The sequence below is a fragment of the Coregonus lavaretus genome (genome assembly GCF_964263955.1).
Source record: "Coregonus lavaretus genome assembly, chromosome: 17".
Classification (NCBI taxonomy): Eukaryota; Metazoa; Chordata; class Actinopteri; order Salmoniformes; family Salmonidae; genus Coregonus; species Coregonus lavaretus.
In genome coordinates, this window is record NC_140004.1 from 31,529,136 (window position 1) to 31,552,021 (window position 22,886).

A 22,886-nucleotide genomic window follows, 5' to 3' on the forward strand; every position below is an offset into this window, starting at 1 on the left:
ACTGGGCACCGGTGGAGCGGACTGCTCTGGCTCTGGAGTGGATCCGCTGACCGGAGCTGGACTTGACCCCGGTGGAGCGGATTGCTCTGGCTCCGGAGTGGAGCAGCTAACCGGAGCTGGATCAGACACCGGTGGAGCGGATTGCTCTGGCTCCGGAGTGGAGCAGCTGACCGGTGCCGGACCAGGCACCGGTGGAACAGGCACGGGCCGTGCCGGACTGGACACACGCACCACTGGCTTGGTGCGGGGAGCAGGAACGGGCCGTACCGGACTGGCGACGCGCACCACTGGCCTGGTGCGGGGAGCAGGAACAGGCCGGGCTGGCGACGCGCACCACTGGCCTGGTGCGAGGGGCAGGAACAGGCCGGGCCGGGCTGGCGACGCGCACCACTGGCTTGGTGCGAGGGGCAGGAACAGGCCGGGCTGGCGATGCGCACCACTGGCTTGGTGCGAGGGGCAGGAACGGGTCGGGCCGTTCTGGGAACATGCTCCACTGGCTTAGTGCGGGGAGCAGGAACGGGTCGGGCCGTACTGGGAACACGCACCACTGGCTTAGTGCGGGGAGCAGGAACGGGTCGGGCCGTACTGGGAACATGCTCCACTGGCTTAGTGCGGGGAGCAGGAACGGGCCGGACCGGACTGGCGACACGCACCACTTGATTGGTGCGAGGAGTGGCACTGGGTTCCTTCATTAACCCCCGCTCCTTCTGCTGCCTAACCAGCTCCTCTTGCCGTGCCTCTACACTTTCCTTCTGCTCCCTCTGAACCAATGGCCCCCCTAATCTGCTGGCCTCCTGTCGCGGCCTCCTGCTGCCTCGTTGTCCACACCGTGTGCCCCCCCAAAAAAATGTTTTGGGGATTGTCTCTCCACCGTGATCAGGGCCTCCCTCTTTCTTGCCAGCTCCTCTCTCATCTCCTGCCAAGTCCATCCTCTCTGCTCCTCCTCGGCACACTGCTTGGTCCAGGTCTGGTGGGATCTTCTGTCACGTTCGTTGACGAACGAGAAGGACCAAGGCGCAGCGTGATATGCATTCATGTTTATTTATATTGAATAAACACCACGACAAAACAACAAATGAAACGAAACGTGAAGCCCAAGGTAGACAAAGAACATACCTCACACGGAACAAGATCCCACAACTAACTAGTGCCAAAAGGCTGCCTAAGTATGGTCCCCAATCAGAGACAACGAGCGACAGTTGCCTCTGATTGGGAACCACACCGGCCAACATAGAAATAGACATACTAGAACATCAACCTAGAAATATACAACATAGAACATACACACCCTGACTCAACATATACGAGTCCCTTGAGTCAGGGCGTGACAATAGTTTTGATGTCTTCACTATTATTCTAAAATGTAGAAAATAGTACAAATTAAGAAAAACCCTTGAATGAGTAGGTGTGTCCAAACTTTTGGCTGGTACTGTATGTATATTTTGAAATATATTTTATTTTATTATTTTCCCCGAACCTTACCACCCCTCCCCTAATTGGAGTAAACTAATGGACAACAACACTTAGGCTTCTACTTCCAGCGTATACAGTACACACTATATGCATTTTACGGATACAGGATATTTTATTTTAGTTGTCTTTTGTTTGTTTTTAGTCCCATCCTTCAGCTACCCTCAACCCCTCCCATCTACTGTATCTCTGAAGAACATCCAGTTTTGATTTCTATTTGCCATTTCCATTTGACAATGTCCAGTTGTTTACACTACAAAGAGGTTTATATTGAGGAAATGGACACTCAAAAGAGCAGTGCGTCACATAATGTATCTTAAGCGCTGCTTGAGCTGCGCGGGTTCCAAGTTTGTATTATTGCTATGTACAGGATAAGGATACACATGGTATGCACAGCATTATGGAGTCCTGGTACCTTCTAATAGATGCCCACTTTTCCTAGTAAGTCGATTGATGCATACAGGTGTAGGATCTTAATTTGATCACTCTTCTTTTGTTGCTTAGTATTTTCCTGCGCCATTGGATATGCAGATGATCCTCGTAATTTACATACATTTTACTGAAAACCTGCATTAACACACGGTTATATTAACAGTATTCCACTTTTCATGTAACGTTATGGACTAAAGGTTCAAATCCTGTTTCTGCGACAGTATAGGTCAAATTAAAATCCTACATCTGTATGTTACATCCCACACATCCCATATTATATTCTATTCAAGTGCTATTCATTCAACATTGTGTTTACATGTGCTTTGGACAAAAATTGTTACAGTATGTAACGTATGTACCACCTATTGTTTTACGCTATGAAAAACACACGTTTTCTGTCTCTGTTTTCAAGAGCCAGGCTGGATGGTTTCCCTTTTTATCTTTTTGTGCTGGCCTTTTTCTATATTTTTTTCAATCGTGTCTTGTGCAAAAAGCATATGTTGCCAAGAAGCTCTTTGTGGCAAAAATCAATAGGAACTGAAGACTTGCCCTTTGTTCAATGTCATTGACTGAGTGTCCCTCCATTTTCTGTAAAGTTAGCAAGTCAAAGCCCTGCAGGATGTAATGACGGTGACCGGGATCAGTCATTTTTAAGCAGACAATAGAAGAAAATCTATTTAAGGTTCAAAAGCAAGAACACGATAACATGAGGCATTTCCCACTGGGCACAGACTTCAATTCATAGTCTATTCCACATTAGTTCAAAGTTATTTTATTGAAATGACATGGAAACAACGTTGATTCAACCAGTGTGTGCCCAGTGGGTTGACTCTGCTACCAAATCTGTTGTTCTGTCATTGAAATTGGTGATGGCTGCACATTATAGACACATTTAGAGTCTTACACAGTGTTATATCAAGATACATTTAATTTATATTTTCTAACACCTACAGTACGTTCCCATCTGTTTTTTATATATATTACAAGCATTTCCCAGCCAGGCAAACCAGAGAATATCCTTAATTCAGCAATTCTTGAAAACACTGAAAATGTCAGTACCAGGTCATTTCCCTTGGAAAACCTTTTCATATATTTCTCATCAATCCACCATTAATTTGGTCTCAAAATATCATTATTTTTCACATATGAGCCTCATAACTATCCTAATAGCAGGTCTTCATGTATTGGAAGGTTAGACTACAGCTCTAAAATACAAATGAAATACAGATAATGCAGTCTAATGGATAACACATTTGATCGAAGGTCAAATGCCTCTTCGATGGAGCATTGTTTAATGGAGCATTAAACTCTTGGAATGTGATGCACATTCTGGAATGCAAGGCAAAGCACTGAGATGGTGGCGCAGCATATTGATGCATTGAATATGCATTGAAAGCATTGAAGCACATCTATACAGATAGAGTCTGTTTGGCATGGCTACATTCTTAGAAAAAAAGGTTCCAAAAGGGTTATTTGGCTGTCCCCATAGGAGAACCCCTTTTGGTTCCAGGGAGAACCCCTTTTGGTTCCAGGTAGAACCCTTTTTGGTTCCATGTAGAACTCTTTTGGGATCCATGTAGAACCCTCTGTGGAAAGTTTTTTTTACATTGAACCCAAAAGGGTTCTTCTACCTGGAACCTAAAGGGTTCTACCTGGAACCAAAAAAGGTTTTTCAAAAGGTTATACTATTGGAAAAGCCAAATAACCATTTTAGGTTCTAGATAGCACCTTTTTTTCTAAGAGTGTACTTATAAAAGGAGCGAAGCCAATGGATTTCTAAGCCATGGTGGCAGGTTGATAGCAGGCTAAGATTGTCAAACACACCCACTGCTGTCTGATGTAGAAGTGGAACAGATTTTTCATATATTTTTTAAAACTTTTAACCAGGAAAAGCCCATTGAGACCCAGAGTCTCTTTTTCAAGGGAGACCTGGCCAAGAAGGCAGCAACAATCAATACATTACAGAATTAAAACATACAACAATACAATACAATTCAATAACATGATCCAGCATAAAAAAAGCATTTTCACTCCTCTGTAACAGTCTCCCATAAAAAAATTAAAATAATTCACTAGCACTAACATACCTAGATGAAGCATGGATTGTAGACTATTCCATGCCTCTGGTGCACAAGACGAGAAGGCAGTCTTGCCTAATACTGTAAATGTCCTGGGTAGCAAGCACCTAGCAGACCGCGTATGGTAACTGCTGGTGGTGAAGGAGATCAGACTACAGAGGTAAAGAGAGAGTTTACCCAAAAGGGCTTTGTAGATGAACACATATAAATGTATCTTTCTGCACATATAAAGTGAGATCCAACCCACCATTTGGTACAAGGTGCAATGGTGGGTGAGTGACTTGGCATTTGTAATAAAGTGCAAGGATGCATGATAAACAGAGTCCAGTCTCTGTAAGAAAAGGAGGCTGCATGCAAATACAACAAGTCACCATAATCAATTACAGAGAGAAAAGTGGCCTGAACAAGCTTCTTTCTAGCCATAAGAGGGAAGCAAGCCTTATTTTACTAAAATAAAAACCCAATTTCAATGTAAGCTTCCTCACAAGATTATCCATATGAAATTTAAAGGACAGTATACAAGTCAAGTTTATTTGTCATATGCGCACAGGATACACATGGTACACAGTACAATGAAATGTTTACTTGCACACGTGTGTGTGTGTGTGTGTGTGTGTGTGTGTGTGTGTACATATAGTGGGGTCCAAAATTATTGACACCCTTGATAAAGATGAGCAAAAATGACTATAAAATGTAGCTATATTGTATGCTCAAAACAATTGGGAAATTATGTTATTTTACACTAATACAATTGCTGAGAGAAAGAGATTTTGTTTAACAAGTTGTAACATCTCTGTAGATGGAAGAGTGTGTCATGTGTGGTAGCGCAAAAGCAAGAGTCAGGCAAGGCAGTTCAGTTCTCAAATGGGGATTTATTCACTCAAAAGGCTTAACAGGTAGCTTGGGTATTCTTCATGTCCCAAAATAAAGTTAACTGAAACATGGCAAACACTCCCAAATCAAACACTGGCCCTTGAAGGCAATAACTAAAGTAAACTTAAGTACTGGGAAATATATTATTTTACCCCAGGGCAGAGAGAGCTTCAAACCTTAATCCTATTATTGTATATATAAAAACAATAATAAAAGGGAAAGAAACCCACATTTACTGTAAAGTATGGTGGTGGATGTTGTGGGGCTATTTTGCTTCTACTGGCCCGGGGGCCCTTGTTAAGGTCAACAGCATCATGAACTTTACCTAGTACCAGGACATTTTAGCAAAAAATCTCTTTGCCTCTGCCAGGAGGCTGAAACTTGGCTGCAAGTGGATAACTCCAAGCACACATCAAAATCTACAAAGAAATTGTTAATTGGCTACAAAATCTACATTTTGCAATGGCAATCTCAGTCATCGGACTTGAAACCCATTGAAAACCTGTGGTTTGAATTGAACAGGGCAGTCCACAAATAAGTGCATACGAAGGATATCAAGGCTCTGGAAGGATTCTATATGGAGGAATGGTCTAAGATCCTTCCCAATGTGTTCGCAATCTCATAAAACATTTTAGAAAAGGGCTCAGTGCCGTTATCCTCGCAAGGTGAGGTATTGAAAGGTATTGAATACAGGGGTGTCAATAATTGTGACCCCTACCTTTTTTATAAAAAATGTATAAATTGTTAAACAAATTCTCTTTCTCTGCCCAATTGTATTAGTATAAAATAATATCACTTCTAATTTTTTTGAGCTGTTTTTGAATTATTTATTTTACACAGTAATTTTTGCTCATCTTTATCAAGGATTTCAATAATTTCGGACCCCGCTGTATATCTGCATGTGTGCTGAGATGTAGTACTGCTAGCTGGTTGGCTGAGCACCAAACCGAGCATTGCACAATGTCTTCACATTGCCTGAGACTTTCCTTTGCTCAACCAGTCCAAGACCATGGTTTTGGTCGAGCGATTGGTTGGAAGTTGGAACGCTGCTTTGTGAGTGTGAAGTGTTGTTATGCAGATGCCAAGGCTTCACGCCCAGGTCGGTGACCTGATCAGTTACACAAGGCAGATGTCTAGCTATAGTAGATCAGTTCAGTACACCTTCAGACCAGACACCACAGTGTTAGGGTGATTCATAATTCAGAAATACAGTGGTTTGGGAAACTATTCACCCCCCTTGGCATTTTTCCTATTTTGTTGCCTTACAACCTGGAATTGAAATTGATTTTTTGGGGGTTTGTATCATTTGATTTACACAACATGCCTACCACTTTGAAGATGCAAAATATTTTTTATTGTGAACCAAACAAGAAATAAGACCAAAAAACAGACAACTTGAGAGTGCATAACTATTCACCCCCCCAAAGTCAATACTTTGTAGAGCCACATTTTGCAGCAATTACAGCTGCAAGTCTCTTGGGGTATGTCTCTATAAGCTTGGCACATCTAGCCACTGGGATTTTTGCCCATTCTTCAAGGCAAAACTGCTCCAGCTCCTTCAAGTTGGATGGGTTCTGCTGGTGTACAGCAATCTTTAAGTCATATCGTAGATTCTCAATTGGATTGAGGTCTGGGCTTTGACTAGGCCATTCCAAGACATTTAAATGTTTCCCCTTAAACCACTCAAGTGTTGCTTTAGCAGTATGCTTAGGGTAATTGTCCTGCTGGAAGGTGAACCTCCGTCCCAGTCTCAAATCTCTGGAAGACTAAAACAGGTTTCCCTCAAGAATTTCACTGTATTTAGCACCATCCATCATTCCTTCAATTCTGACCAGTTTCCCAGTCCCTGCCGATGAAAAACATCCCCACAGCATGATGCTGACACCACCATGCTTCACTTTGGGGATGGTGTTCTTTGGGTGATGAGAGGTGTTGGGTTTGCGCCAGACATAGCGTTTTCCTTGAAGGTCAAAAAGCTCAATTTTAGTCTCATCTGACCAGAGTACCTTCTTCCATATGTTTGGGGAGTCTCACATATGCCTTTTGGAGAACACCAAACGTGTTTGCTTTTTTTTCTTTAAGCAATGGCTTTTTTCTGGCCACTGTTGTGTCGAGTAAACGTTGCTAATTATGCTGTGTGACCAAGGAGAACCCGCTGACGCTGTATTTTCATCATAAGGTTTATTCATAACAAAGGGTTACAGCGTCGATTTACAGATACCTGCAGATACCTGGAGAATAATCGCCCCATCTCAAATCTGATTATTCTGTCGTCCTTTGTCCCAACTGTGGTATATATTCTATGTAATCTGATATGGGTGTTCCCCTACAGCCCAATCCCAGGAGGACACCTAACAGACTTCCTCTGCTTTAGGGTGCCCCTCTAAAACTGCTCCCCCTAAAACTGAATAAACATCCTCTCAGGTTCCACTTTGAAAACGTTAGCAAAGTCATAATTCCTCAGATACTACACCACTCTTCCGTAAAGCCCAGCTCTGTGGAGTGTATGGCTTAAAGTGGTCCTATGGACAGATACTCCAATCTCCGCTGTGGAGCTTTGCAGCTCCTTCAGGGTTTCCTTTGGTCTCTTTGTTGCGTCTCTGATTAATGCCCTCCTTGCCTGGTCCGTGAGTTTTGGTGGGCGGCCTTCTCTTGGCAGGTTTGTTGTGGTGCCATATTCCTTCCATTTTTTATTAATGGATTTAATGGTGCTCTGTGGGATGTTCAAAGTTTCAGATATTTTTTTATAACCCAACCCTGATCTGTTCTTCTCCACAACTTTGTCCCTGACCTGTTTGGAGAGCTCCTTGGTCTTCATGGTGCCGCTTGCTTGGTGGTGCCCCTTGCTTAGGGGTGTTGCAGACTCTGGGGCATTTCAGAACAGGTGTATATATACTGAGATCATGTGGCAGATAATGTGACACTTAGATTGCACACAGGTGACTTCTGAAGGTAATTGGTTGCACCAGATCTTATTTAGGGGCTTCATAGCAAAGGGGGTGAATACATATGCACGCACCACTTTTCCGTAATTTATTTTTTAGAATTTTTTGAAACAAGTTATATTTTTCATTCCACTTCACCAATTTGGACTATTTTGTGCATGTCCATTACATGAAATCCAAATAAAAATTAATTTAAATTATAGGTTGTAATGCATCAAAATAGGAAAAACGCCAAGGGTGATGAATACTTTTGCAAGGCACTGTAGTTTGGAAAGGTTTCATAACTGTCCTGAGAGCTCGTCTGATTATGCTCTCTGGACAGTTGTATGGTGTCCTGTTGAGTCTGAGACCATTTTAAGGGCCTTAGCTTGACTCAGGCTTTCTATCCATAAGACAGAGGTGACACAATACCAGATCAATCAAATAGTCTGTGAAAACCATGGGCTGTCTGAGCAGCCCATAGCAATAGCGCCAATACATCTCCCATATTGACAACATCGTCTGTCTCACACTAGAACTCTGCTACAGACTACTAAACAGATGGTGTCTTAGGGTTGAGAAGCCCAGTTGCATAAAACATCTTAAGTCAAACCCTAATCTCGGCACCCAGAACCAAATCAGCATAGAGAAATCAGTGAAATCCATAAGATGTTTTATACAACCGGTTACTACTCCACATGAATCCACTGATACTTTACATCTCTCTGTTGTGGTTGTGTACTGTTCGTCCTTTTTTATGCAGTTGGGCACTCATCCATAAAAATTGTAATTAACATCAATATGTTGTGGAAGAGAACATAGTACTACAGTACTACATTATGCAGTATCTGTACTACCTCAAGCAATATTAGAAACGTGGGTCACTTGAGATCATAATATATAATAGTATATGCTACTTAGCAGATACAGTGCCTTTAGAAAGTATCCACATTTTTTGTGTTACAAAGTGGGATAAAAATGTATTTAATTGTAAATGTTTTGTCAACGATCTACACAAAATACTCTGTAATGTCAAAGTGGAAGAAAAATTATAACATTTGTAAAAAAAAAATATATATATATATATATACACTAATATATCTTGATTACATAAGTATTCAACCCCCTGAGTCAATGCATGTTAGATTCACCTTTGGCAGTGATTACAGCTGTGCGTCTTTCTGGATTGACCTAGAGGTCGTCGGGTGAGGTTGTGTCTCTCTCTGGCGGGAGGTAAGCTTGGCTTTATACATAGTTTGGGCTTTGTCGAGTAAAGCTTAAACTATGTATTTAGATTGTAGTTAGGTATTGTAGGTAGTTATCGTGGGTTGTAGTATGTAATTATTGTAGGTTAGTATTGTATTCGGCTGAGCCCGGTGAAGCACGAAGCTAGCTAGCTAACCCACTACCTGGACTAACTAGCGGGTAGCTACTGGGAACTATTAGCAACGGTGGATAGTTGTTTCACGCCTGAGAGTGCCTGTAATTACGCCAGCTGGCTGCCTACAATAATTACATACAATAATGCCTACCATTCAGCTGTTTTCTAACCTCATTGTCTGAAGTGTTTACGTTAGGTAGTAAGTGGCTACTGTTCTTGAAATGTAGCTAGCTTGTTGCTACCTGGATAGCTACTAGTAAACAATAGCTGTAACGACCTAGCGAACAGACGCGAACTGGCTGAGTCAATTCAGTGGCTAGCTTTGCACTTGGCTAGCTAACAGTAGCTGCTAGGGGTAAGTTATAACCTACATTTGTGTTTAGTTTTTTACATATTGGTAGCCAGAGTCGTCCAAGGGAATTCGGGACATGGGTGACTAGTTAACGTTAGCTTGGCTCCAGTGGCGGCTCCTGAAAAAATTCTCAGGGGGGGCAATTTTTCTGATGATTTAGGTGACCTACACACATTTTCAAAAAGATATGTCCAGCAACAACATGAAGACAGGGGCAGCATATAAGTCAATGCCAGAAGCATTTATTGACTGATCTCAAAAGTGTTGGCTTACAAAAGCAAAATAAGTTATCACAGTAAAAATAATCAAGGGTGTTCTTTCACATTCCTCAACACTGCATAAACAATATGCATTTCCATAAACAAATGAAATATCAGCTGAAAATACAGCATCTTGGTATTTGTTCAGATTGCAGGATCAACAAGAGCTTTTACCACATTTTTTGCCTCATGGTTGAATTGGAAATATGTGCACCTGAGCATAATTCACAACAAGCAAGCAGGAGCTTTTGATAGAGGCTACTGAAAACATTGATGCAAGTTATTGGTAATAAGACATTTTTATAGACTTCCATATTCTGCCCTCTTGTATATATTTGTGAAAATGAACAGTGATAGACATTTTGCCTGAAAACAGAATTTGAAAATAATTTCTAGAAAAGGTAAACACAGCTATCTGTATGGCTTTGTAAAAATGAACAACCATATTCTGGCCAATTGTATAGATTTGTAAATATGAACAACCATATTCTGGCCAATTGTATAGATTTGTAAAAATGAACATGAACAGATTATTTTATTTTATTTACTTTTTTTAAAATGAAAAATAACTATTTTAAACAACATCAACTGTGAACTGATTTGGGCGTGTGTGTGTTAAAGAGACAGACAGGGAGGGACAAAGAGAGAGAGAGGCTACATTACTTGTACTGAAACTGTTCTCTTCTCTCTTTCAATGCAGCAAAGCGGTCAATGACTTTCTCATTTAAATCAGGCATGCTGAGGACTAGTTCCCTCTCCATGGAAAGCATGGCCAGTGCATTCAGACGTTCCTGGCCCATTGAATTTCGCAGGAATGTCTTAACTCGTGTCAAAGTTGAGAAACATCTCTCAGCTTCAGCTGTTGTCATTGGAGTAGTTATGAGGATGTTCAACAGAGTCACAGTCTCAGAGAACGTCTCCTGGAGGTTGTAGCTCATGAGAACCTGGTACAGTGCCAGTGCACCACAGTTTGACTTTCTCGTCGTCGGCAAAAATACCGTTCAGTCTCTCCAAAAGCACACTGGCGATTGAGACTGAGGTTGATTCCGAGATGGGAAGGAACTCAAAAAAGCGCTCCTGCACTTTGTGGTTGCTATCTATGTACCTCAGCACAAGCACCAGCTGTGTCTGTGTAGAAACGTCCGTGGTCTCGTCAGCTTGGATAGCTACGAAGTTCGCCGACTTCACCTCCTCCACAATATGTTCCCTCATGACCGCTAGCATACACTCCAGTAGCTCGTTTTGAATGGTCTTTGATGTGAACTTCTTTCAAAGAGACAATCGAGTTGCACTGAACGTTAGCCATCTTGATAGTAGTACGTGAATTGATTGACGCTGCTACCCGCTCTTTTCTTAGTTACGTTCATGGTTATGTTACGTATGACGAAAGCGCGTAAGTGCAAGCCCTCAGAAACCCATAGAGATTGTATTGAAAGCTCTGATATTTGAAAAAAATTTTTTTTACATGAGAGTCTATGACAGACTTCTGGGGCGATTTTCAACCTGACTGAAATCGCCCCAAAAGGGGGGGGGGGGGGGGGGCATTTGAAGCACGACTTTAGCCTGATTGGACATTTAGTGGCAGATCAGACGTCTAGATTAGAACACTGATAACTACTGTTGCCGTGATATAATTGATTAGAAAAAAATCCCTTCCTTTTCCCGTTTGGCAGTGCGTCGCCCATATCGCCCTAATGAACACACCGCCCCTGCTTGGCTCTCTCTGTGTGTTCGTGCCGTGAAAGGAGGGGTTTCTTCTTTGTCTGAAAGCAATGGCTAGCTAGTATGCTAACTATTCTAGCTAACTAACTGGCTGAATAAGTTGACGACGGACTCGCTCAAGCTGTCGGGACTAACCCACAACGTTAGACACGGACACGAATGATCTGCTTGGCGTGTTGACACACTGGTGGTTTGTTGTGGCCGAGTATTGGTGCTAAACCGTGTTGTTGGAGTCCGGCATGCTAGCTGGCTGTGGCGTCTTATGACTAGGTACACTGGACAATTTTCACGGAAGAATACTGTACCAAGTTAGCTAGCTGAATAAACTAAGTTAGTCTATTCCTAGAAAACATTGAACCGCTGTAGTTTACAACAATTATAGTTTCTGAGGTGGAAGTTGGGAGAGTTATATTTGGGTGTTGTGGTGAGGGAGGCCCCGCTCTCTCCTTTCCCAGATGTTTAGTTCATTTCATTCCGATCTCCTTTGCATTATTGTAGCCATTTTCTGTAGCCTGTCAACTATGCCTCTGTCTATCCCTGTTCTCTCCTCTCCGCACAGGCTATACAAACGCCTCACACCGCGTGGCTGCTGCCTCTCTAACCTGGTGGTCCCTGCACGCACCACCCATGTGGAGTTCCAGGTCTCAGGCAGCCTCTGGAACTGCCGTTCTGCTGCCAACAAGGCAGAGTTCATCCCAGCCTATGCTACCCTCCAGTCCCTCGACTTCTTGGCGCTGACGGAAACATGGATTACCACTGAAAACACTGCTACTCCTACTGCTCTCTCCTCGTCTGACCATGTGTTCTCGCATACCCCGAGAGCATCTGGTCAGCGGGGTGGTGGCACAGGAATCCTCATCTCTCCCAAGTGGACATTCTCTCTTTTTCCCCTGACCCATCTTTCTATCTCCTCATTTGAATTCCATGCTGTCACAGTCACTAGCCCATTTAAGCTTAACATCCTTGTAATTTATCGCCCTCCAGGTTCCCTTGGAGAGTTCATCAATGAGGTTGATGCCTTGATAAGTTCCTTTCCTGAGGATGGCTCACCCCTCACAGTTCTGGGGGACTTCAACCTCCCTACGTCTACCTTTGACTCATTTCTCTCTGCCTCCTTCTTTCCACTCCTCTCCTCTTTTGATCTCACCCTCTCACCGTCCCCCCCTACTCACAAGGCAGGCAATACACTTGACCTCATCTTTACTAGATGCTGTTCTTCTACTAATCTCACTGCAACTCCCCTTCATGTGTCCGACCACTACTTTGTATCCTTTTCTCTCTCGCTCTCCTCCAACACTACTCACTCTGCCCCTACTCAGATGGTAATGCGCCGTCGCAACCTTCGCTCTCTCTCTCCCGCTACTCTCTCCTCTTCCATCCTATCATCTCTTCCCTCTGCTAAATCCTTCTCCCTCCAATCTCCTGATTCTGCCTCCTCAACCCTCCTCTCCTCCTTTTCTGCATCCTTTGACTCTCTATGTCCCCTATCCTCCCGGCCGGATCGGTCCTCCCCTCCAGCTCCGTGGCTTGATGACTCATTGCGAGCTCACAGAACAGGGCTCCGGGCAGCCGAGCGGAAATGGAGGAAAACTAGACTCCCTGCGGACCTGGCATCTTTTCACTCCCTCCTCTCTACATTTTCTTCATCTGTTTCTGCTGCTAAAGCCACTTTCTAACACTCTAAATTCCAAGCATCTGCCTCTAACACTAGGAAGCTCTTTGCCACCTTCTCCTCCCTGCTGAATCCTCCTCCCCCTCCCCCCTCCTTCCTCTCTGTGGATGACTTCGTCAACCATTTTGAAAAGAAGGTTGACGACATCCGATCCTCGTTTGTTAAGTCAAATGACACTGCTGGTCCTGCTCACACTGCCCTACCCTATGCTTTGACTTCTTTCTCCCCTCTCTCTCCAGATAAAATCTTGCGACTTGTGACGGCCGGCCGCCCAACAACCTACCCGCTTGACCCTATCCCCTCCTCTCTTCTCCAGACCATCTCCGGTGACCTTCTCCCTTACCTCACCTCGCTCATCAACTCATACTTGACCGCTGGCTATGTCCCTTCCGTCTTCAAGAGAGCGAGAGTTGCACCCCTTCTCAAAAAACAACATTCGATCCCTCTGATGTCAACAACTACAGACCAGTATCCCTTCTTTCTTTTCTCTCCAAAACTCTTGAGCGTGCCGTCTTTAGCCAACTCTCTTGCTATCTCTCTCAGAATGACCTTCTTGATCCAAACCAGTCAGGTTTCAAGACTGGTCATTCAACTGAGACTGCTCTTCTCTGTGTCACGGAGGCTCTCCGCACTGCTAAAGCTAACTCTCTCTCCTCTGCTCTTGTCCTTCTAGACCTGTCTGCTGCCTTTGATACTGTGAACCATCAGATCCTCCTCTCCACCCTCTCCGAGCTGGGCATCTCCGGCGCGGCTCACTCTTGGATTGCGTCCTACCTGACCGGTCGCTCCTACCAAGTGGCGTGGCGAGAAGCTGTCTCCGCACCACGTGCTCTCACCACTGGTGTCCCCCAGGGCTCAGTTCTAGGCCCTCTCCTATTCTCGCTATACACCAAGTCACTTGGCTCTGTCATATCCTCACATGGCCTCTCCTATCATTGCTACGCAGACGACACACAACTAATCTTCTCCTTTCCCCTTTCTGATAACCAGGTGGCGAATCGAATCTCTGCATGTCTGGCAGACATATCAGTGTGGATGACGGATCACCACCTCAAGCTGAACCTCGGCAAGACGGAGCTGCTCTTCCTCCCGGGGAAGGACTGCCTGTTCCATGATCTCGCCATCACGGTTGACAACTCCGTTGTGTCCTCCTCCCAGAGTGCGAAGAGCCTTGGCGTGACCCTGGACAATACCCTGTCGTTCTCCGCTAACATCAAGGCGGTGACCCGATCCTGTAGGTTCATGCTCTACAACATTCGGAGAGTATGACCCTGCCTTACACAGGAAGCGGCACAGGTCCTAATCCAGGCACTTGTCATCTCCCGTCTGGATTACTGCAACTCGCTGTTGGCTGGGCTCCCTGCCTGTGCCATTAAACCCCTACAACTCATCCAGAATGCCGCAGCCCGTCTGGTGTCAACCTTCCCAAGTTCTCTCACGTCACCCCGCTCCTCCGCACACTCCACTGGCTTCCAGTTGAAGCTCGCATCTGCTGCAAGACCATGGTGCTTGCCTACGGAGCTGTGAGGGGAACGGCACCTCTGTACCTTCAGGCTCTGATCAGTCCCTACACCCAAACGAGGGCATTGCATTCATCCACCTCTGGCCTGCTGGCCCCCCTACCTCTGCGGAAGCACAGTTCCCGCTCAGCCCAGTCAAAACTGTTCGCTGCTCTGGCACCCCAATGGTGGAACAAGCTCCCTCACGACGCCAGGACAGCGGAGTCACTCATCACCTTCCGGAGACACTTGAAACCCCACCTCTTTAAGGAATACCTGGGATAGGATAAAGTAATCCTTCTACCCCCCCCCCCCCCCCCCCCCTCTGGTGGAAAGCAGACGGAACCAGGTTTTGAGCTAGGATTTTGCCTGTGCTTAGCTCCATTCCGTTTATTTTTTTATCCTGAAAAACTCCCCAGTCCTTTACAACCTTTACAAGCATACCTATAACATGATGCTGCCACCACTATGCTTGAAAATATGAAGTGTGGTACTCAGCAATGTGTTGTATTTGCACCAAACATAACACTTTGTGTTCAGGACAAAAAGTGAATTGCTTTGCCACATTTTAGCAGTATTACTTTAGTGACTTGTTGCAAACAGGATGCATGTTTTGGAATAATTTTATTCTGTAGGGGCTTCCTTCTTTTCATTCTGTCAATTAGGTGAGTATCGTGGAGTAACTACAATGTTGTTGATCCAACCTCAGTTTTCTGCTATCACAGCCATTAAACTGTGTAGCTGTTTTAAAGTCACCATTGGCCTCATGGTGAAATCCCTGAACGGTTTCCTTCCTCTCCGGCAACTGAGTTAGGAGGACACCTGTATCTTTGTAGTGACTGGGAGTATAGATACACCATCCTGTCATGATCGTCGTAGGGAATAGACCAAGGCGCAGCGTGATGAACGAACATGTTTATTTACATTTAGTGATAAATACTGACAATGAACAAAACAACAAACGACTCGTAACGTCCTAGGTAACATAGACCAACACGGAACAAGAACCCACAAACACAAAGGGAAAAACAGACAGTTTAAATATGGCTCCCAATCAGAGACAACCAGCCACAGCTGACACTCGTTGCCTCTGATTGGGAGTCACTCAGGCCAACATAGAAATAAACAAACTAGAACTCCCAACATAGAATTACACCACATAGAACGAACACACCCTGGCTCAACATATAGAGTCCCAGCGCCAGGGTGTGACAGTACCCCCCCCTAAAGGCGCGGACTGCGACCGCGCCTCAACTAGAGCAAAACAGGGGAGGGCTGGGTGGGCATTCCTCCTCGGCGGCGGTTCTGGCTCCGGTCTTGCCCACCACCCTCCAATAAACCCCCCATATCGCCCCTGGTCCGGTCTGGCCCCGCTGGCTGGAGCTGAACTGGACTTAGCAGGAGCGGTTAGCTTCAGCTCCGTAGTGGAGCAGTTGACCGGTACCTTACCAGGCACCGGTGACCCAGGCACGGGTTGTGCGGGACTGACGACGCGCACCCCTGGCTTGGTGCATGGAGTAGGAACGGGCCGGACCGGGCTGACGATGCGCACCCCTGGCTTGGTGCGTGGAGTAGGAACGGGCCGGACCGGGCTGACGATGCGCACCCCTGGCTTGGTGCGTGGAGTAGGAACGGGCCGGACCGGGCTGACGATGCGCACCCCTGGCTTGGTGCGTGGAGTAGGAACGGGCCGGACCGGGCTGGCGACGCACACCGTAGGCTTGGTGCGAGGAGCAGGGACAGGCCGGACCGGGCTGGCGACGCACACCGTAGGCTTGGTGCGAGGAGCAGGGACAGGCCGGACCGGACTGGTAACACACCCCAGTACCTCTCGCCGTGCCTCTAAACCTTCTTTCCCTACTTTGACCAGTGGCCCCCGTAACCTGGTGGCCTTCTGAATACGCCCCTTTTCTGCCTCCGTCAGCCCCGTCGTCCATGCCGTGTGCCCCCCCCTAAATTTTTTTTGGGGTTGCCTCTCGTCCGTCCGACGATGACACTGCTGACGCCGCTGCTCCTCTCTCGCCAGGGCCTTAATCCTAGCCCATGGCCCTTTGCCCCCGAGCATGTCCTCCCAGGACCACGATTTGCCCACCTGGGCCATCGCCAACCTCTCCATCTCCTTTCCCGGCGCTTCCTCCCATGTCCAGTCTGCCTGCTCCTGGACACGCTGCTTGGTCCTTGTATGGTGGGTTCTTCTGTCACGATCGTCGTAGGGAATAGACCAAGGCGCAGCGTGATGAACGAACATGTTTATTTACCTTTAGTGATAAATACTGACAATGAACAAAACAACAAACGACTCGTAACGTCCTAGGTAACATAGACCAACACAGAACAAGAACCCACAAACACAAAGGGAAAAACAGACAGTTTAAATATGGCTCCCAATCAGAGACAACCAGCCACAGCTGACACTCGTTGCCTCTGATTGGGAGTCACTCAGGCCAACATAGAAATAAACAAACTAGAACTCCCAACATAGAATTACACCACATAGAACGAACACACCCTGGCTCAACATATAGAGTCCCAGCGCCAGGGTGTGACACATCCAAAGTGTAATTAGTAACTTCACCATGCTCAGAAAGGGATATTCAATTTTTTTGCAAGGCATTGGAAAACCTCCCTGGTCTTTGTGGTTGAATCTGTGTTTTGAATTCACTGCTCGACTGAGCGACCTTAAATATAATTGTATGTGTGGGGTACAGAGATGAGGTAGTCATTCGAAAATGTGTTAAACACTATTATTGCACACAGAGTGAGTCCATGCAACTTATTATGTGACCTGTTAAGCACATTATTTAGGCTTTCCATAATTTAATCCATTTTAAATTCAGGCTGTAACACAACAAAATGTGGAAAAAGTCAAGAGGTGTGAATACTTTCTGAAGGCACTATACTGTATACAAAGGGAATTTCAGGACACAGAGTGCATACATTTTAGTAGATCTATGTGTACGTGATCCCTCCGGGAATAGACATGGGGATAGACATTTTGCATTAACATTTTGGTCATTTAGCAGACACTCTTACCTAGATCGACTTACAGTCAGTGCATTCAGCTTTATTAAGGTAGCTAGGTAAGAAACCACTTAAGTCACAATCATTATAAGTCAAACTTTCCTCAATAAAGCAGCTATCAGCAAAATCATTGCTAGTAAGACAAGACTGGTATCTGTAATGGCTGCCAAAGGTGCTTACACCAAGTTTTAACTCTGGGGTGTGAAGACAAAAAGGTTTCTATCATATCTCTTTCACTTAAATGTGGAGTAGGTTGTGTAGATCGATAAGAAAAAAAAAGGTTAACCATTTTGGTATCAATTCACCATTTCAAATACACGTAATTAGGCCGTAATCCAGAGTTTGGCCTGTGTAAAGAGCTTTAGTGAAAGCACTGTAAATTATAGTAATTCTAGTACTTATTAATTAGGAAGAAAGCTTTTCATCCTTTTTTAATGGAATGGAAATGTCTTTATGCTCTCTACCAAACCACCTGAACTGAACCACATTGCATGAATTGAATAGCCAAGTCAACAACTGCATCCCAATTATACAAACATCCAAAATATCTGATAATGAATAAATCAACCAGAAAACATCCATTCATGACGACGTGATCATCCGTCTCCCTGCGTCAGTCATAGCAGCATCTTGTCCACCTGCTCTACATGACACAGTTCAATTAATAAAAACATTCCTGAATTTAATTGGCAGCCTGCTGTTTGTCTGTGACGGGATGTTTCCTCTCCATGTGCACAATGGTCTCTCAGATGGACAGAGCAACAAGCATTCAGTACGTAAGCCTTGTCTGAGCTAGAACAGCCCATATGCTGTTTTTAGCATGACGCAGCTTGAGTTACAAGTATACCCCCTGGACAAGAAGCTAGTCTGATGCAGGGTCTTACCCCCAATCCAATCTCCTTAAAGGCCCAATGCAGTGAAAATTAAGTTTATCTTGTGTTTTGTATCATATTTTACAACAGCTGATGAAACTAACACTGTAAAAGTGTGAAAACATTTGATCAGTGTTATCCCCTAGAGTTGATGTCCGCGACCCCTCTGAAATCGAATTAGCATATTTAAAAAATCCCCATCAAAAAACATCTGTTTAAGATAGAAATATCTGGGGTTTTTGCATGGGCTGTGTCTCTATCCACCGCATCCACCAATGGCGGCCTTCCACAACTGCCCTGGACGGTGGCCAAGCTACAGCGGTGATTGTCAGACCATGAGACATCCCGAAAATCTGTATTCTCACGAAAACGTCTGTAGCGTCCGAACGGTTTGGCCTAAAAACTAATATGACCACTCTATGGAAGGATGAGACTCATTTTGTCAGATTGCGACGTGAATGCGGTAGGCGAAGTCAAACGCAGGACACCGAGCTACTGGAAACAATACTTTACTAACAAAGTAACCAGAATACAAAACAACCTCCAAACAGGGAGAGGAAACACCCGCACACTAGCAACTGCCGAAAATGACGAGAACAATCACACACAACACACAATGAACGACAGAGGGTTAAATAGGGAATACAATACAACATAATAGGAAACAGGTGTACACAATCAAGACAAAACAAGTCAAACACAGAAACATAGATCGGTGGCAGCTAGTACTCCGGGGACGACGAACGCCGAAGCCTGCCCGAGCAAGGAGGAGGAGCAGCGTCGGCTGATTCCGTGACAGTACCCCCCCTTGACGCGCGGCTCCAGCCGTGCGCCGACCCCGGCCTCGGGGACAGCCAGGAGGACGCGGAGCAGGGCGAGTCGGATGACTCCGGTGGAAGTCCCTCAACATGGAGGGATCTAGGATGTCCCTCCTGGGGACCCAGCACCGTTCCTCCGGACCGTACCCCTCCCACTCCACGAGATACTGCAGGCCCCCCGTCCGACGCCTCGAATCCAAGATGGAACGGACTGAGTACGCCGGAGCCCCCTCGATGTCCAACGGGGGCGGAGGAGCCTCTCGTACCTCACTCTCCTGGAGTGGACCAGCCACCACCGGCCTGAGGAGAGACACATGGAACGAGGGGTTAATGCGGTAATTAATGGGCAGTTGTAACCTATAGCATACCTCGTTCAGTCTCCTCATGACTTTAAATGGCCCCACAAACCGCCGACCCAGCTTCCGGCAGGGCAGGCGAAGGGGCAGGTTTCGGGTCGAGAGCCAGACCCGATCTCCCGGTGCATACACCGGAGCCTCACTGCGGTGGCGATCGGCGCTCGCCTTTTGCCGCCTGATAGCCCGCTGCAGATGGACATGCGCAGCGTTCCAAGTTTCTTCCGAGCGCCGAAACCACTCGTCCACCGCAGGGGCTTCGGTCTGGCTCTGATGCCAAGGTGCCAGAACCGGCTGATAACCTAGCACACACTGGAAAGGCGTAAGGTTAGTGGACGAATGGCGGAGTGAGTTTTGGGCTATCTCTGCCCAGGGAATATATCCCGACCACTCCTCTTGCCGGTCCTGGCAATACGACTTCAGAAACCTACCCACATCCTTGTTCACTCTCTCCACCTTCCCATTACTCTCGGGGTGAAAACCTGAGGTAAGGCTAATCGAGACCCCCAGACGTTCCATAAACGCCCTCCAGGCTCTAGAGGTGAACTGGGGACCCCGATCAGACACTATATCCTCAGGCACCCCATAGTGCCGGAAGACGTGTGTAAACAGGGCCTCAGCAGTTTGTAGGGCAGTAGGGAGACCTGGCAGGGGAATGAGACGGCAGGCTTTAGAAAACCAATCCACAACGACCAAGATCGTAGTGTTCCCCTGGGAGGGGGGGAAGGTCCGTGACAAAATCCACCGATAGGTGAGACCACGGCCGTTGTGGAACGGGTAGGGGTTGTAACTTCCCCTTGGGCAGGTGTCTAGGTGCCTTACACTGGGCGCACACCGAGCAGGAGGAAACATAAACCCTCACGTCCTTCGCTAAAGTTGGCCACAAGTACTTCCCACTAAGGCAGTGCACTGTCCGACCAATACCCGGATGACCAGAGGAGGGTGACGTGTGAGCCCAGTATATCAAACGATCATGAACCTCGAGCGGCACGTACTTCCGACCCTCTGGACACTGTGGAGGAGTAGGATCGGAACGTAACGCCCGCTCGATTTCCGGATCAACCTCCCACACCACCGGTGCCACCAGACAAGACTCCGGGAGTATGGGAGTGGGCTCAATGGACCTCTCCTCTGTGTCATATAGTCGGGACAGGGCGTCTGCCTTAGCGTTTTGGGACCCTGGTCTATAGGTGAGCTTAAATACAAAGCGGGAGAGAAACATAGACCACCTTGCCTGGCGAGGATTCAGCCTCCTCGCTGCCCGGATGTACTTCAGGTTACGATGGTCAGTCAGAATGAGAAAAGGGTGTTTAGCCCCCTCAAGCCAATGCCTCCACACCTTCAGGGCTTGAACCACAGCTAGCAGCTCCCTGTCCCCCACGTCATAATTGCGCTCCGCCGGACTGAGCTCCTTAGAATAGAAAGCACAGGGGCGGAGTTTAGGTGGCGTACCCGAGCGCTGAGACAGCACAGCGCCGATCCCAGCCTCGGAAGCGTCCACCTCCACCTGGAATGCCAAAGAGGGATCCGGATGCGCCAGCACCGGAGCCGAGGTAAACAGGTCCGTCAGACGTTTAAACGCCCTGTCCGCCTCAGCTGACCACTGCAGGCGCACCGGACCCCCTTTAGCAGAGAGGTAATGGGAGCTGCTACCTGTCCAAAGCCCCGGATAAACCTCCGGTAGTAATTGGCAAAACCCAAGAAGCGCTGCACCTCCTTTACCGTGGTGGGAGTCTGCCAATTACGCACGGCAGAAACGCGGTCAATCTCCATCTCTACCCCTGACGCGGACAACCGATGTCCCAGGAAGGAGATGGACTCCTGGAAGAACAGACATTTCTCCGCCTTCGCATACAGGTCATGCTCGAACAGTCTACCAAGCACTCGACGCACCAGGGACACATGCTCGGCTCGTGTAGCGGAGTATATTAGAATGTCATCAATATATACCACAACACCCTGTCCATGCAAGTCCCGGAAAATCTCGTCCACAAATGATTGGAAGACTGAAGGAGCATTCATTAAACCGTATGGCATGACGAGGTACTCATAGTGACCCGAGGTGGTACTGAATGCTGTCTTCCACTCATCTCCCTCCCTAATGCGCACCAGGTTGTACGCGCTCCTGAGATCCAATTTTGTGAAGAATCGCGCCCCGTGTAATGACTCCATCATACTAGCAATCAGAGGGAGAGGATAGCTGTATTTGATGGTGATCTGATTTAGACCACGGTAATCAATACACAGGCGTAAACCCCCATCCTTCTTCTTCACAAAAAATAAACTTGAGGACGCAGGGGAAGTGGACGGCCGTATGTAACCCTGTCTCAGAGATTCGGTGACGTAGGTCTCCATAGCGGCCGTTTCCTCCTGAGACAGAGGATACACGTGACTACGTGGAAGCGCAGCACCTACTTGGAGGTCTATCGCACAATCCCCCTGTCGATGAGGTGGTAATTGAGTTGCCTTCTTCTTACTGAAGGCGAGTGCCAAATCGGCATACTCAGGTGGAATGTGCAAGGTGGGAACTTGGTTCGGGCTTTCCACCGTCGTTGCCCCTACGGAAACGCCTACACACCGCCCAGTACACTGATCAGACCATCCTTTGAGAGCTCTCTGCTGCCATGAAATGTTGGGGTCATGAGATGTTAACCAGGGAAGCCCCAACACCACGGGAAACGCAGGAGAATCAATCAAATACAAACGTAATATCTCCTCATGGCCCTCCTGCGTTTTCATCCGGAGAGGCGCCGTGACCTCCCTAATCAATCCTGACCCCAAAGGGCGGCTATCTAGGGCATGAATAGGGAAGGGCACATCAACAGGTACGATAGGAATCCCTAACTTATAGGTGAACTGGCGATCGATAAAATTCCCAGCTGCGCCTGAATCTACTAGCGCCTTATGCTGGGAGTGAGGAGAAACCTCGGGAAACACCACTTTAATACACATATGATCAACAGAGAGCTCTGGGTGAGTTGGGTGCCTACTCACCTGGAATGACTCATCAGTGCGTCGTCCACTGCCTCGATTCCTAGGAGACCCTCCCCAGCACCGACCAGCAGTGTGTCCTCTGCGGCCACAGTTGGTGCAGGGGACGGCCTCCCTCCTGGTCTCCCTAGCACCAGCACCCCCGAGCTCCATAGGGGTCGGCTCGGA